The sequence below is a fragment of the Malaclemys terrapin genome, chromosome 2 (assembly GCF_027887155.1).
Source record: "Malaclemys terrapin pileata isolate rMalTer1 chromosome 2, rMalTer1.hap1, whole genome shotgun sequence".
NCBI classification, from domain to species: Eukaryota; Metazoa; Chordata; order Testudines; family Emydidae; genus Malaclemys; species Malaclemys terrapin.
Window position 1 is genome coordinate 129,006,022 of NC_071506.1, and position 16,324 is coordinate 129,022,345.

The 16,324-nt window shown below is 42.4% G+C and overlaps 1 long non-coding RNA gene across 1 annotated transcript in view; it reads left to right on the forward strand.

Annotated features, from left to right (window-relative positions):
• Positions 1-16,324, forward strand: part of LOC128832339 (uncharacterized) — a 43,284-nt gene that overhangs the window by 879 nt on the left and 26,081 nt on the right. The window lies entirely within an intron of this gene.

Below are 16,324 nucleotides of genomic sequence, written 5' to 3' on the forward strand. Positions count from 1 at the left end.
TGAGGTTTCTCACTCCAAGCCAAGCTTTATTTATTTATGTACAGTTTCCAATTTTGTTTGCCAGGTTAACTCCCCAATTGCAAATGGGTGCAGTAATTAGGTTTATTGGATTTAGTGTAGTGTTGTGCAATTTTGTATGGGAGTTTACGTTTTATAATGTGTAAAATAAAGTATGCAATTGCTGCATTTAAAGTATACTTCATAATAATAATACTTGGTGGTTATATAGCATTTTGTTTTCAGAGTGTTGACAAACATTCACTAATTAATTACATTTATGTAATCATTAAATGTGAAATCATCAGGGTGTGTGCACTGAATGCATAGCCCAGTGAACCAGGGCAAAGTAAGTCTCTCATCCTCCCAACCCTTAAAGTTTTTAGTAAATTTGTATTACTTTGAGTACTCCAGTTGAAATCAAGAGAACTAGTGGGAGCAGTAAAATTAAGCACGTTAGTCTGCAGGACCGGGGCCTTTCTCAATCCTGCAAAGAGTTATGCAGGTGCTTACTTTTAAATAGTCCAGACTTCTCACCTACATAAAGTTATGCACATATGTAAGGTTTTTTAGGATTGGCATTTAAGCTACACACCTGTATGAGAGTTTGTAGGATTTGAGTGAGGTCTGTGTTGAGAGGCCTGCCTTGGCCAATAGAACAAAAATGTGATTTCTTTAGAATTAACTGGAAGTCACATTCCAATTATCTATCTAATTATTTTTGGCAGCCATTATTTGTTTAGGCAATGAAACAATCACCAAACCCACTAAAGGCTGTGTGTTCTCTGCACAGACAGGTCATGTGCTGAAAAGCCAAGGAACAACTACTCAGTACAGTGGTTTTCAACCTTTTTCAATATGTGGACTCCTAAAAAATTTCAAATGAAGGTGTGGGCCCCTGTGGAAACCTTAGACAGTCTGCAGCCCCTCAGTGGTCTGTGGACCACAGGTTGAAAACCACTCACTTAGTACATTTTGGGTGATGTCATTGCTGCAGTATTAAAAACAAAAGTTTATCTGGAACAAATTACCTATTGAAAAACCAGTAACCCTGCCTATCTGGTTGGCATAGTATATCACTACCATATTTATAACTCTGAATGTTTGACATTTTCATGTTTTCTTTCATGTACTTCTAGCTGAAGGCATATAATTTGCCAATAGTACATTGCATGGCAATTGTTTGCTGCATAGTTGTGGAGAATGGAAATGAACAACCTTTCAGCAGTGTGTTTCTTAACTGTGTATACACTTTATTGGCCAGGGGAATTCACTGTTGGGAACCAGAGTTCTGAAGTACAGTTACAATTTTACATTTGCAGAGCGTTTTTCGAATTTCAGCTACCTGGAGGGAAAAAAAAAAGAGAGAGAGAGTGCAAGAGAGAGACGTATAATTAATCATATTAGGTCCTGGCAGATGCTTTATGTTACAACAATGTTGCTATTATTAAGTTCATACGGCCACCCATTATAAAGTCTGTGTGCTCAGTGTTCTGGGAAAAAAAGCTTTGCTGGATTTCCCCCAGTGGAGTGAAGGCATCTCTGTGTTACATGCCTCACTTCAAGGACCACTTTCCCAACCACAATCAATCACTCTGTTTGTCAGACCTGTCAATTCCGCCTCATTGTGAGACTTTTTTTCCGAAGCTGACCGCAAGATTGATTCAATCCGAACAACAAAAAATGCAAAAGGAGAGGTCTGCCTTTCAAAGGAGCCATTCAAGTAAGAAGGAAATAAAAAACCTTTCCGCCAAGTAATTCAAGTTGTATGCCAACAACAACACCACGTTTACACCCACGTCCCACCTTATTTTATTTTAGTTTGTTATGTGGGCTGGAATTCAGCAGCCATTACAATGGGCACTTGCAAGAACGTCTCTCCAAACAAACAAACAAATAAAGTTAGGGAGCAGATGGTATCTTGAGGACTGTATATGTTGGAACCCAGAAATATTATAGGGATTAGTTTGCCTCGGCTTCAACTCTGCTTGGATGCTGATGCAGCCTGCTGAAGTCAATGGAGTTATGCCATTGTAAAATTAGAGTAAATGAAGTGGTGAATCAGCCCCACAGAATGAAATACACAAGGTTTTCCCTTATTTATTTATTTTTTTAAATCCCAACCAGTCAAGTTAGTAGAGAAAATAAATTCTCCCCTTCCCAAAGTGAGGGTTTATTATATAGATTGCATTTGAGTCTCTAATGGTAATTAAGGTGCGGCATTCTGACGCTTGAATTGTACTGACAGTTTTCAGGCTCAAGCAGGGGCTATTTTTCTTTCTAAATGTTCTAAGCCAGCGAACAAGTGCAGAGCAAGGGGAGCATTAGCAGGAACAGCGTGTGGCAGTTATCAGTACATTGGAAACAAAATTGCCAGATCAAACTTGTATCTGCGGGAATAAAACGTCATCAAAAGATCATCACAGATAATGATGAGTCCTGTTTAACATTCTAATATTATGGGGACTTATTATCTCTGATTATACTCTTGGTTTTTAAATCTGTCTGGGTGCTATTTTCCCTAAGCAGAACATTAACGGGGGGTGGGGGGTGAGATGGGAGATAAGATCTTATTTCATATTCATTTCAGCTCTCTAAAAAGTCACCTTGTGCCACAAAAAAATGCCTTTCAAGAAATATATATTTTATATTTTTAAAGTGGAAACAAGAACACTTGCTAAGAAAAAGGAAAAAAAGAATCACACACAGCATTAAATTAAGAGAAACAATGTTTTGAATAAAGAACAGGAGTACTTGTGGCACCTTAGAGACTAACAAAATTAATAATGCCACAAGTACTCCTGTTCTTTTTGCAGATACAGACTAACACGGCTGCTACTCTGAAACCAATGTTTTGAATAACAGTGAAAAAAACAAACAAAAAAGGCTTTCTTGGGAACTTAGGGCAAGATTTTCAAAAGGGATTTTGATAATGATTTTTGGGTGCCATGATTTTGGTTGCCCAAACTGAGGTGCCTTTAAAGGGGCCTGAATCTGGCCACCCAAAAATGGAGTCACCTAAAACCTCTAGAAAATGTAGGCCGTAAATATTTAGGTGTTTGTAATAGTTTAAATAAAGTTTCTCACCCAGGAAATCTGCTCCAACAGATATTGTTCTATGATGAATTGTTTTAGCTCAGGCCTCAGTTCTGAGAACACTTAATCTATAGTGCTTAACTTTATGGACTTGAGTGGTTCCATTTATGTCCTTTAGCGGAACCACTCATGTCCATAAAGTTAAGAATGTGCATAAGTATTTGCAGGACCAGGGCTTTAATGTATATTAGCCAAAGTATTCCCCTCTGTATTGTTTGATCTCTTCTTTGCAAATCCACAACAACACACACATTCTAATAGCAACAACATGTAATAATATCTCCCTGTGTGCAGCTATTTATATATTTACAAACTGCAAAGTATGTATGTCAAACAGGGAATTTTGTTTTCCTCTTGTGTCTAAGATCTTTCAGCAACTTGTAATTACCCTTTGGCAAGGCTTCCTTGTTAAACACATAGATTAGGGTGTCCATCATTCCTTGTACTTGTTTCCGGCCTTGTCCCAGCAGTTTAAGACACTACAAAACCCCCCACACACACACACAAAAAACCCCAACATGCTTTCTAAAGGAAAGAAAAACATAATACATCAGGGGGAGGGGAGCAAAAATCAAAAAATGCAGACTGGGAAGTGAGTGATGTACAGGGACTACTGGAAAAACTCCCTGAATACCAGACCTGTCTGCAGAGTTACTAACACAGGAAGCACGTCATTTATGATGGATAGGACAGTAATCCTGACTTCCAGAAATTACTGTTTGAGGTGGTCACTGGCCCCTGCTCTGTAGCGGTAATAAATAACTGAATTGACAGTTTCTTACTGTCTTAACAATATTCACTTACCTACCTGCTTTTGTAGCCAATAAGGTTGCATAGCTTCAGTCAACAGATTGCAGAGTTTTCAAACTGGACGTTTTCGTTCTGTATGTCCGCCCTGTCGTTCAACAAGGAACCCCTGACTTTTACAGCATATTCCTGTGTTGCTGATTTGCAGAATGTTGCCCTGAGCTTCAAGACTTGCATCTACTGCAGTTTGGATTTGTGCTAGCTAATGATGTAAGCATTTTTCTCTGAAACCCATGGGTGGAGTTGTGTAAAGTTAACAAGTTAGCTAAATAACAGATCCCAGATTTGGAACCAGGGGAAGAGGTATTTGAATGTTAGGGCTTGTCCACATAGGAAGTTATAGTGGTATAAAGGGTAGCGTGTATTTAAACATCTATAGTTATACTGGTGTAACTCCCCATGGAGATACTCTTATTCTGGTATGAGTGTCTTTTTCCAATTTAATGTGTCGCTTTGGAAGCTGCTTAAGCTAAACTAGAAAAATCCACTCTCATTGCTGAATAAGAGTCCACAGGGGAGTTATACTGCTCAGTTTACATTCACACCCTAAATTTATATCAGGAGACCCTCTCATGGAGCCAGTCCCCTAGTGGTTAGAAGAACGGCCAAAAGAGGAGAACTGTATTTGCCCAGGGAACTGCAAAGAAAGGAGAGGGTAAAGAGTATAGCGCACACCCAGTAAGATACATTGTAGTTGTCACAAAGGCCCTGATTCAGGAAAGCTTTCTGTATCCAGGGAAACACCTGCTTAGCTCTGAGTACATTGTTCAATGGAACTTAGCACATTTCAGTTTAAGCACATGCCTAAGAGGCTTTCCTGACTCAGGATGGACTTCAGCATGCGAGAGTTCTCCTACTGACTTCAAAGGGCTTTGGCTCATGCCCTAAATGTCATCCTAATCAGGGGCTAAAGTACTAGAAATATGGGGAAATGGAACTTGTAGCTTTAGGGCTAAGGCAGCCATACTGGGGCTTTGTGTGTGTCATCTATTTTCACTCCCTCATGGGAACAGAGGCTACTTATAGAGAAGGCCCAGAAGAGAAAGTGGGAAATGCTGCACCCCCATATTCCACCTTTTTGTTTTGAAGACAAAATAGTCCGATCGTGGAGAAGATCGGAGATGCGGCGGCCCATGCCCTAGTTGCACTGGCAGCACACCTGGATGAAAGGAGAGACTCGGGGACATTGCCAAGAAAACGGGTGAACCTCCATTCTCCCTGCTAGAAATGCTGGCTTGCACTGGAGTAAATCAGGAGTAGTGGCCCCGTGGTCCATGGACTGATGCTAGTGTAAGTAAGATCTGCATCAGGCCCAATGGAGAAGAAAGCAAGCAAAGGAGGGAATACCAGTATCTTCACTTGAATGAGTGTTGCAGGATAAGATCTAGACTAGGAGGAGGAGAAGGCGGCAGTGTGTGTATATGTGGGGGCAGGGACAGTGGAGGCAAGAAGTGATCCATTGCGGCTTTCTGACATAACAGAGTGAAGAAAAGGTTTGTTATGCACCTGCTATTTTATAGGTAAATCTATTAGCCCCCCTGTAAATGAGATGATGGGAGCCTGTACTCAAACTGTAACAGTCCCTTTCAGCTGACTCCGTGGAAGAAAATTTGTACCAGTCAGCAATTTCTCCCCACAGTTTTCAAAGTCCCACCTTACTGCTAGCATTACACAATCTAAAGGCCTCCTTTGTAACTGCAGAACAAGTGCCTAGAAATGATCTTATTTATTACAGGAGACATGTTTTAAAACAACTGACAAAATTGCAAGATGTAAAACGACAAGCAAGTGCTTTCTTTTTTTTTTTCTTTTTTTAAAACCGTATAGACTTCTGGCAATGATAAAAATAGGGTTTTCTTTTTTAAAGTTGGAATTGATCTTTATTTCTAAAGCAATCATGTAGCAGGAAAAACAGCAAGACACTTAGATATTAACTGATACACACTTGAATCATGGTTACTTTTTGAATAGCCTGGTAGCTTGCTTCCCTCAGAGTGATTAACATTAAAGAACTGTGTGAACATTAAAAAAAAAAAGAAAAAGAAAAAAAAGGTAAGTGCCCATTCCCCCACCCCCTCCATTCCCTTGATGTGTGACTAACAGCTGTTTTACTTTGTGACAAATCAGTGGGGTCTTCCTGTTGTTGATATAATGAAGTTGTTTCCTGGTGTGAAGTTCTACAGGATAAATTGCACAAGGGGAGGAGAACTTCACACACTTATCAAAGTGCTGGGGGACACCACTCCTCTGTTCTGCAGGGATGGCCAGCAGATCAAAATATACTCTGAATGGCTGACATGGGGTCACAGTGATATTAGTTAATACTACTTTTTCTCACTTATTTTAAAGGGCTTTTTATGAGCAAAATGATGTTCTTCATTGAAAAATGGTTTGTGTTATGTTGGATGACCGTAATTCAGATTTGTTTCCCCCAGATGATCCAATTGTATTATTACTTATATGTATTTAGGTGCTGTCCATATGTTAGTCATGTCACCACCCCGTGACTCAGTTTCCCCCTCTATAAAATAGGTATAATGACGCTGACATCCTTTGTAAAGTGTGTTGAGCTGGCCTGATGAAAGTGCTCTCCAAGAGCTTGGCATTATTTTTTATTGAAAAGGCAGTCCCTGCCCAAAAGAGTTTACAGTTTTACATCTTAGTCTCACAGGGCTTGAATTGAGTAGGATTTAAAGGTGTGGTGTTAGCAGGTGGTAGCCAATGCATTATAAACTCTAGTAGAGACAGGGCAAATTGTCTCTCTCCCCACTCAACCCAACCACCTTCACATGTTGTAAACGCTACACTGCCTTGTGTGTTCAGCAGTTTAAGAACACATTCACTTTCTCACTGTAAAATTCGAGTGAAGAAAAGGCACAGGTAATTTTTACTGCAATGTGGTGAGGGGAGGTCAAACCCAGGTAAGGGGTATCGTGCTGATCTCACCTTTTCTGGGCAGTGACAACATAGCCTCCATGTGACCACTTTTCTTGGACTTCACAACAAACCCCAAACTCTGTATATTTCATATAGGCCTTATACAACTCCAATGAAGTCAATGGAAAGTCTCCTATGGACATCCGTGGGAGCCGGATCCGGCTGTACGGGCCCGTGCAGGACTTTAGCTCGAATACATTTCTAGCAATGTTCGGAGAAACCTTTCAGAACGTGCACCAAGGAAGTGTGAAAAAACAAAACAAAAATACCCCTCGCCTGATCAGTGGTAATTTGTAAATCTCTTTAATTCATGGGAAGGCCAGGGATTTCAAGAGGGTGCTAATGGTAGGCTGCTGGGCTTTTTAGAACGGAAACAAGTTGGCAGGGGTGGAGAGGATGGGGGGAGGGAAGGAACATGAGGGATTTCCACTGAGGATCTCAGAGTTCAGATTTCAAAGCTCAATCAAGTGAGCTAAAGAGCTGAAAGGTTAACAGGCTGTGTGAACAGGCAGGAACACTGGGCCCCTTCCCGTCTACTGCTAAGCTGGAGGTCTGATCTGCACTAGAAAACTAGATCAACCCAGCTACATCGCTCGTGAGTGTAAAAAATCCACACCCTGAGTGGCATAGTTAAGCCAACCTAAATCCCCATGTAGACAGCGCTAGGTGGACAGAAGAATTCTTCCATTGACCTTGCTACTGCCTCTGGGGGAGGTGGATGACCTACACCAACGGGAAAACCCCTCCCAGTGGCGTAGGTAGTGTCTACACAGAAGCACTCCAGTGGCCCAGCTGCAGCACTCCAGCTGTACCATTGTAAATGTAGATAAGCCCTGAGTATTGAACACGTTAGAAGACAACAGCAATTGCCATCCTTGGGCCAGGTCTATGCTATAAAATTACGTCGACCTACATTACATCAGCAAACAGTCACCGCAGGTATTCCATGGTTTGTGCCTCTGGACACTCCGCTCCCACAGTGCGCGTCCTCACCAGGAGCGCTTGTACTGGTGCTGCAGAGGTCCGGGTAGGGCAGTCCTGGAGGCCAGTAACAGCTGACATAAATAACGCAGCGTCCACACTGACACTGCGTCGACCTAACTACATCGACCATGACTCTACACCACTCGGGGAGGTGGTGTTATTCATAGAATCATAGACTTTAAGGTCAGAAGGGATCATTATAATCGCCTAGTCGGATCTGCACAACGCAGGCCACAGAATCTCACCCACCCACTCCTGTAACCAACCCCTAACCTATATCTGAGCCATTGAAGCCCTCAAATCATGGTTTATTATGTTGGCGGGAGCAAAATGTAAGTGTAGACACTCCACAGCTAGGGGGATGTCAGCTGCCTTGCGTCAACTTAACCATGGACTGTAGACCGGGCTCACTTGAAATTGTCAGACAGGCGGCGTGGAGTAGGTGGGGGTAAGAGGAAGTGCCCCTGGGCTTGTGCTCCACAAGGAGTGACAAAGGAGGAGAAGCTCAAAGGGCCATCTTAGCCTCTCAGCTAGAAAGCCTGCTGCTGCCTGAGTATTTACAGCTTTCCATATACCTGATACATCCACAAAACGGTTTCAACTCATTTGGTTTCCAGAGTTAATGGAACCATGCAGTACAAGCCCCCAGCTACACACACACACACACACACACAATACAGTGCACAGAGCTGAGCTAATACTGATTTTTGTTTTGCTGGCAGTTACAAAAAATAAAAAAAGTCACCAAAATAAAATTGTCCGGAGTCAGCCTGAAATTAAAATGTGCTGTTGGGCACAAAGGAGGCATCACCATTGCAGTTTTGTGAATGGCACCTAAGTCCATTTGGGAATCTAGCCCAAATAATCAAAAAGGTTTGGGTTTTTTTCAAAAATATGGAAATGAACCATTTTGATGTTTCTGATTACACCCCTTTCTTCCCCCCAACCAACACAATTTGCTGAAATCTGAACAAATGCATGAACTGTTTTGATCAACGCTAATCAGCCATTTTTGGCAAAAAAAAGTTTCCGATGAAAAATTTCACCGAGCACTAATTGTGCAGCATTGAGCCCTTAGAAGTTTAATTGAATGTCTCACTTTTTGGCTCAAATTCATTTCCAAATGGCCTATGCTGGTGGTTCTCCACATTCCTTGTCTAATGAAAGAGCTCTCCTCACATGGATCAGTTCCCCTCCCAACCCATTGTGCTTAGGAACATTGGATCCCACCAGTCCCATCTAGCCCAGTATCCTGTCTCTCACAGTGGCCAGCACCAGCCGCTTCAGAGGATGGTGCTAAGAACCCCTGTAATGGACAATTATGGAATAACTTGCCTCAAAAATAACTTTCTTCCTAACCCCCAGCAGTTAGGGACCGGTTATGCTTGAAGCATGAGGTTTTATATCCCTTATATATTCCCCCCATTCACCCACACATCTAACCTAATTGTGGATACGTTTGTTATCTGTGTATGTCCGATCTTTTTTGGAATCCCAATGAGCTCTCAATCTCAATGACATTTAGTGGCCGTGAGTTCCACAGGCCAATTATGCATTACGTAACGAGAATGTTTTCTGTTTGATTTTCAAATCCTTCATTCTGAGGGCCAGCAGATAGTAGTAGTTTGAGGACCCTGGCCTATACCAACTAAAAATGTAACCGCTTGGTTAGAAATCCTCCGTTTTCATAATGTGGACAATCTCTGATAATCCCAGGCATGAAACCGCAATAATTTTAACATCCAAGTCTCAGTGTCATGCACAAACTACAGCACTGAGCGGATGGCATGCTTTGGAAGGTGTGTGGTTATTCTTTTACTGTTCATACCATTGGAATGAGTAAAAAATTGTTTCAGTTTAGTTACAGTTTTACTGTTGCTCTTGAAAAACAAGGAGTGATCCTGTTCTCCCAATTAGGGCAAAACTCTCAGGCTACAGCCACGAGGCAGCCTGCTGAGTTGTATCTCACAGTTTAAACTAATTATGGCCCCGATCATGCACTCAGCTCCACATGAGTGCCTGGGGTCCTTGTCTGTGTGGAGTTCAGTGTCTGATGGGGGGTGTAAGTCAGAGGATGGTAGAATATTCCTCCTCAAACCACATCTGCTCTAGAACTGCTCTCTGATCAGAGGTGGAATTCGTCAGCTGGAAAGCCTGAGTAGTAAATCTTGTGACATCTTGGATGCCTATTTAGGAAAATGTTGGCATTTTAGATCACTCACTGAAATGCAAGCAGGGCTCAAGCTTGCAAGGCACACCGGCCCTGATCCAGCGAGGGACGTGTAGTCCTATTGAAGTCAGTGGGAGTTGACTTCAGGTCCTCAGCACCTCTTGGTAATTAGTCCAAAAGGCCTAGTGCAAAGCCCACTGAAGTGAATGGAAAAGATTCCTGTTGTCTGCAACGGGTGCTGGATCTGGTCCAAAGTTTGTAACGATACTTTAACAAAGTACAGTGAAAAGAAATGAAAACAGTTGACTGAAGCTGAATGAAATGCTTTTGGGGCTCTCTGATTCAGTGAGTTCCTCTAGTCTTCAAATGCAAAGAGGCAGTTACCTCTGGTTTTCTTTTTTTTTTCCTTGCCAGGACTAGTTAATTGAACTATGCAAATTAATTTATACAATATCAATACCAGAGCCTTAAACCATTTGGCATAGCTCATCTGGCATGTTCGTTACATAAAATGTTTGGAGCAGTGCTAATAAAAATGAAAAAGGCTGTAAATCAAGTTTAATTTATTCATTTTCTGTATGGTAGGAAAGCATGCCAAAATCAGATTATTTATGAGCCCTTCATAACAATAGGCATTTTTATTGGTTGCCAATGACAAAAGAGGCTCTCAGTTGTTTTTTTGAATGCCTTTTCAGAAACATTTGTTTTTTTGGACTCTGTGATCTCAAAGAAAAATATTTAATCATTGATACAGTAAAAATAATTTATATTTAGATACTGAAAAACACATCAGACTTTAAAGCATAAATATACATAGCTAATCCTACCCCAAAGACTCAGGCATATATTGTACTGTAGGTTAGATAAAAGAGCAGTGATTTATATCAAGTTTCTTAAATTTCCCAATAAGAGTATAATCTCCCTTAAGTGTCACATAAAGTATCTGGGTTTTTTAGACCACATTCAGTATTTTATGAAAATGTACACATAGACCTATTACACATGAACACACAAAGTATACATGCACTATACTCCTACACTTTTCTCACTTACAGATACAGTATTACTTTCTTTGTCTTTACCTATCTCTAGCTAATTCACAATATTTATTTTTCAGCAGAGTAACCAAATCCCAACAAATACTATACACCAGATAAAAAAGATTAAAGTAACTGATACATAACAAATCAGCTATAAAACAACTGCATATTGGCTCCTGCTCTCCCCTTCCCCCCTTCTCACATCCTTTAAACCATCTTTTGTTCATGATCTAATACAGATGGAACCACAAGCTTAGCCATGTTTAGTGGGCGACTGGGTTTGTGTCAAATATTTAATACATCAGTGAAGGACGAGAAAGACTCAAGCATCTGGCTCAATTTGGTGGGCGGGGTATGTGTGGAGGGAAGAGTCAGATTACTGAGCTCTAGAAGTTCTTGGCTAATTGCATTTTACACAATATTTCTATGGGACATTTTTAAAGTCCCTCCGTGGGCTGAGTTGAAGTACTCAGAGTGATCTCAGAAATGTTGCCAACTCTCGTGAGTCTCATGATATTTGGCATTTTTTTAAAACGCCAGCTCATGGAATCATGATATGCAAAATTCGAGTTATGCGAGGCTTTCCTTGCGTAAGTCGGAAACGTATACTTGTACATTGCACAAAAATTTCCGCAACTCGAAAATCCTATTTCTGGCTTTTTCCGTAAGTGTGAATTTGCGTAAATTGGGTCTTGCATAACCAGGGGAGAGTCTGTACTACATGGGAATCTCGGCTTGCATTGTTGTTTAAAAAGAGTAAGTATCTAGCCCTCATGGTTGTGAAGAAAAGCTCGAAAATGTGACCCCCTAAAGGCTCAAAGACAGGAAGACAAATAAAAAGTACACTTTCATGAGTTTTTTAAGCCAATCTCATGATTTTTGAATGTTTGGGATTGGCAATACTGGCTAGTATACACGCTTCAGGTACATACTGTGTCCTACTGCATGAACTCTGGTTCTAAACACTAATATGGCCCCTCATGCTAAAGGATACAAACTTCTTTCAGAACAGAGCCAGGCCTCTGATTTGGCTGCAGGGCTCTGGTGTGCTCGTGGATTAAATATCTCCAGAGCCACAGTGAAATTGTCTGACGGGCATAAGGAAAACACATATTTACATACTGTGCCACTGTTACTCAGCTTGAGAAGAGTCTTCAATGGGACTACTCTGGCTGCATAAGGATAGCAAAACTGGGCTCATCATAAACCCAAACCGGCAATCCCTACCCAGGCAAAGCACCATCGCTGTCAGTCAGAGGTGTGATTTATTCCCATCCCTGACCAACAGCCCTGCCCTCAAAAGCCCCAGTGTAGGCTCAATAACGACACAGCATGAATCCATTTGTTGGTGTAGCTTACTCTATTTGGGGAACTGGTATAAACTATACTGGGAAAAAAGGTCTTTCAGATGCATCTCAACCAGGGGGGTTTGCTGCTGGCATCTTCCAGTGCAGATAAGACCTACCTGTACTGAAGGAAAACGTTGCCCCATCATATCAAAGGAAGAATTAAGTGACCACCAAATAGTACACAACTGAATCCTCTTTTAAAAACAAAATCAAAGAGCTGTTGGAGACAGCAAATAACAAGACACAAGGGCCTGACTGTTGGGTGGTGTAAGCTCCCTGGTCGCTAGTGGAAGTGGCGGGTGCTTCGGCCCTTTACTTTTAAACCAAAAGTGACAACCAATACTCAGATCTTGTACATAGCTCATGGGTAAAACTTCCGATTGGCCTCTTGTCCCCCTATCCGAACTCTCATGTGTATTATTTTAGTTGCAACCAAGTGGCAGCTGCCACTCCTGCTTGTGTCAAAATAAACTCACCATCCCTGGGTTTACAGCACAGCACTGCTTCTGAACATGTCATGCCACTCCCTGTCCACACATCCGTCTTGCTCTCTTAGCAGCAGGAAAGAGACACTGGGGCTTTAAAAAGCCCTCTTGGAAGCTGACAAAAGGCTATTGCTGAGTTACACAGAGAATGTGTTACTTTGCTAGAGGGCACTGGATAATGCAGGGAGAGACACACCCTCTGCAAGAAAAGGGGCTTTTTCTCAATATGGCCAATCCTGAGAACCCCCGAATAATTAGCATACAGGATCTGTCAGTCATTGAGAGCTTTCAGTAAAAGGGGCCTCTTGTCAACTTCTCTGCCTTTGATGTGACTGGGATGGAGGTGCTCAATTAAAAGCCTATCAGTCTGTAAGTAAATCAACGCCTATCAGGCTTGTCACATCAAACAAACGATTATTACACTAACCCGCCCACCCCATTAATCTGGCTGTTCCCTCTTGACAGCTCAGGGTCAGGGCAATGTAAATCATGCACTGGATTGCAGCCACCTGGATCAGGATTAAAGCAGCCATACAACATGTGCTGCTGCACCCAATTATTTTCCACCACCGTCAGGGCACAGGGAGAAGAGCATGCTGCATTGCCAGGCAGCTGGGAGAGCAGGCAAAATAACTCCGGGGGGGGGAGAGGAAGGAGGAGAAAGCATCAGTATAGCAAGAAGCTACTCTTTTCAAGGTCTTTATAATCGATGCCTAGGTGTCGCATTCTAGGTGTTTCTTTTTCATGCCCGTCTGGTCCTCAGTGGGAGTGTCAGTTGTGTAGGATTGGGTACTTGACTCACTGGCCTAGCTCTGCTGAAGGCAATGGAGCTCTGGCAGCTGAGGATCAAGCCTTACTGTTTATATTCAGCACAACTTAATGTGAGCAGAGGGGTTTGGAAACTTACATTTCAGTGAAAAACGGCAATGACATTTTGTGAACATTTCTGCAGATTTTAGTTTTTGGAGGGGAACATTTTTGTAATTTCCTTCTTCCCCTCCGCCCATTTCCCAACCAGCAACACAGGCTTCCACAATGAGCCAGGAATTCCTCAGGTCTACGCCCAGTGTTGCCCTGACATGCTGTGTCCCCTTTGGCAAGACACATGCTAACCTCTCTGCCTTGATTTCCCCATTTGTAAAATGGGGATAATAATTATTTCTTACCTACCCCACAGGGCTGCTTGGAGGATTAATGATATAATGCTTGTCGAGAGATCTGAATGTTTAAAGCATGATAAAGTGCTGAGTATTATTAACAACACAGGGCCCTATCCTGCTTGCCTTCATCCCAGGAACAATGCTAAAAAGAAAGTGAGAGCCATGCAGTGATCAGGAGCTGGCAGCTTAAAATTGATAAGATGTCCTATTTAATGAGAATTGACTTTCTTAACAAGGACAATGTTACATTTGCCCTAAAGCAACCCAAAGTGAATGGTATCAAGAGCTCTGCAGTGCAGAGGGCAGGGTGAGCTTTGTCTTGTTTGAGGAGTGACGGGGAGAGATGAGGGAATAGGGCTCTGTCTAGGTTATAAATTGCACTGTTTTCACTAATGGTGGTTTTTTATTGATTATGTGCTTGTCTACACTAGAAAGTTAATTCGGATTAAGGTGGAGTGTGAATTTAAGGTGCAATAGCTGTTCCAGAGTAACTCTATGGCCTTGGCTACACTGGCGCTGTAGAGTGCTGCAACTTGCTGCGCTCAGGGGTGTGAAAACGCCCCCGCTCCCCGAGCGCAGCGAGTGCAGTGCTGTAAAGCACCAGTGTAATCAGAGCCTGCAGCGCTGCACACTCGCTCGCAGCACTGCAAGCTATTCCCCTCGGAGAGGTGGAGTACATACAGCGCTGCAAGAGAGCTCTCGCAGCGCTGGTGGCGCGACTACACTCGCGCTTCACAGCGCTGCCAGAGCAGCGCTGTGAATTCCCGAGTGTAGCCAAGGCCTATGTGTGGAATCTCTCATTCTGGATTAAGAGTGCTTTGATCTGGTTTAGTTTAATCCACTTTCACATAACTATTCTGGAATAATTCCATGTGTAGAGAAGCCCTTGGTTAAACTAGCGAAGCTGTCTGTGTGGGCCGTGCTGAAATTAGTTTAAACCTAAAATACTCCAGATTTAAGTGTACCTACAGATTTAGCTAAAATCAATAACAAAACATGCCATTAGTGAAACTGGTGTAATTTGTAATCTAGACAAGACATCGGTATGTGATTCAGGAATGGAATAAAGAAAAGGATTCCGGCGTACCTCAGTCTGGCCAGGAAACAGCAACTGCCCAAACTCAGCTCTCCCTTCCACTGGTGCAAATTCAGAGTAAGCCCACTGAGCTTAATAGAGTCCGAATCCGTGATGCCAGGGCAAATGGGTGTGAAATGCTACCAGATCAGAATGTTGGTGTTTAACACCCCATTTGCACTGGTGCAAATGAGCGTGCACAGTACAGCAGATCTTCTGGAGTCACGTGGTGGAAGTGACACAGAATATGGCCCAGACCTGCATCATTTCGCTTCTGATACGGAGAAATGAAATCTTGATATTTCCCCAGCCACCAGCATTCCCCTTCAGACCACCTGTCCCACTTCAGCCATGCCTGTCACTTTCCTACGAGCTACCACTCCGCTCTGCCACACCATCAAGCAACACCCTCCGAGCAGATAAGCTGCCAGCCCTCTGCAAAGGCCTCTGCAGGCTCTGTTTGGATTATGGATATGAGTAATACTGTGTATATGTCCCACTCCAGACACTGCGTTGTGATACACTCCAAACTTTGTTCTATGTTGTCTGGCAAAGCAGATAAAACAACCTACCCTAGAACGATGAGAATAGTGGTCTCAAATCATGATACCGGTTGCTGGCTAAAGTATGGCAAGCGATAAGAGCTTTTAAAGTTCCAAAGATGTATTTTCATGCAGATTAGAACCTATATAAACTTCCCAGTAGAGGTAAGGTGCAGTCTGTGAACAAAAGCTTGTTTGGCAGGTGACCGACATTCCAGCCAAGGAATAACCAAAGCACCTGGGAGATGCCTCTGTTTGCTTTGGAGGTGGAGGTTATCAAATGGATTGATTTATACTTTCCTGTAGCAAAGCGTTCTGTCCTATTCAGGTGTGTGGGTATTTACAGGTATTTGTTATTTACTCTGGTTTATTACTGTCCCTCTCAAGTTCTTCCAGCACTTAGGCAGTTTTAAAAACCCAATCACAGAGCAACAGCAACATTTGAAAAGGGATTCCTGTGAAATGCCTTTTGAGAGTCAGGAGCCTGGGCACTCCCAGAACCATCTGACACCCCCAGCTCTCTGAGCACAAGGGAATTATTATTAATTATTGCTATTTATTATAGCTATTGTGGTAGTGTCTAGCAGCTCCAGTTATTAACCAGCACCCCATTGTGCTAGGTGTGTACACACAGAACAAAAAGACAGTCCCTACCCCAAAGAGATTACAATCAAGAGACAGA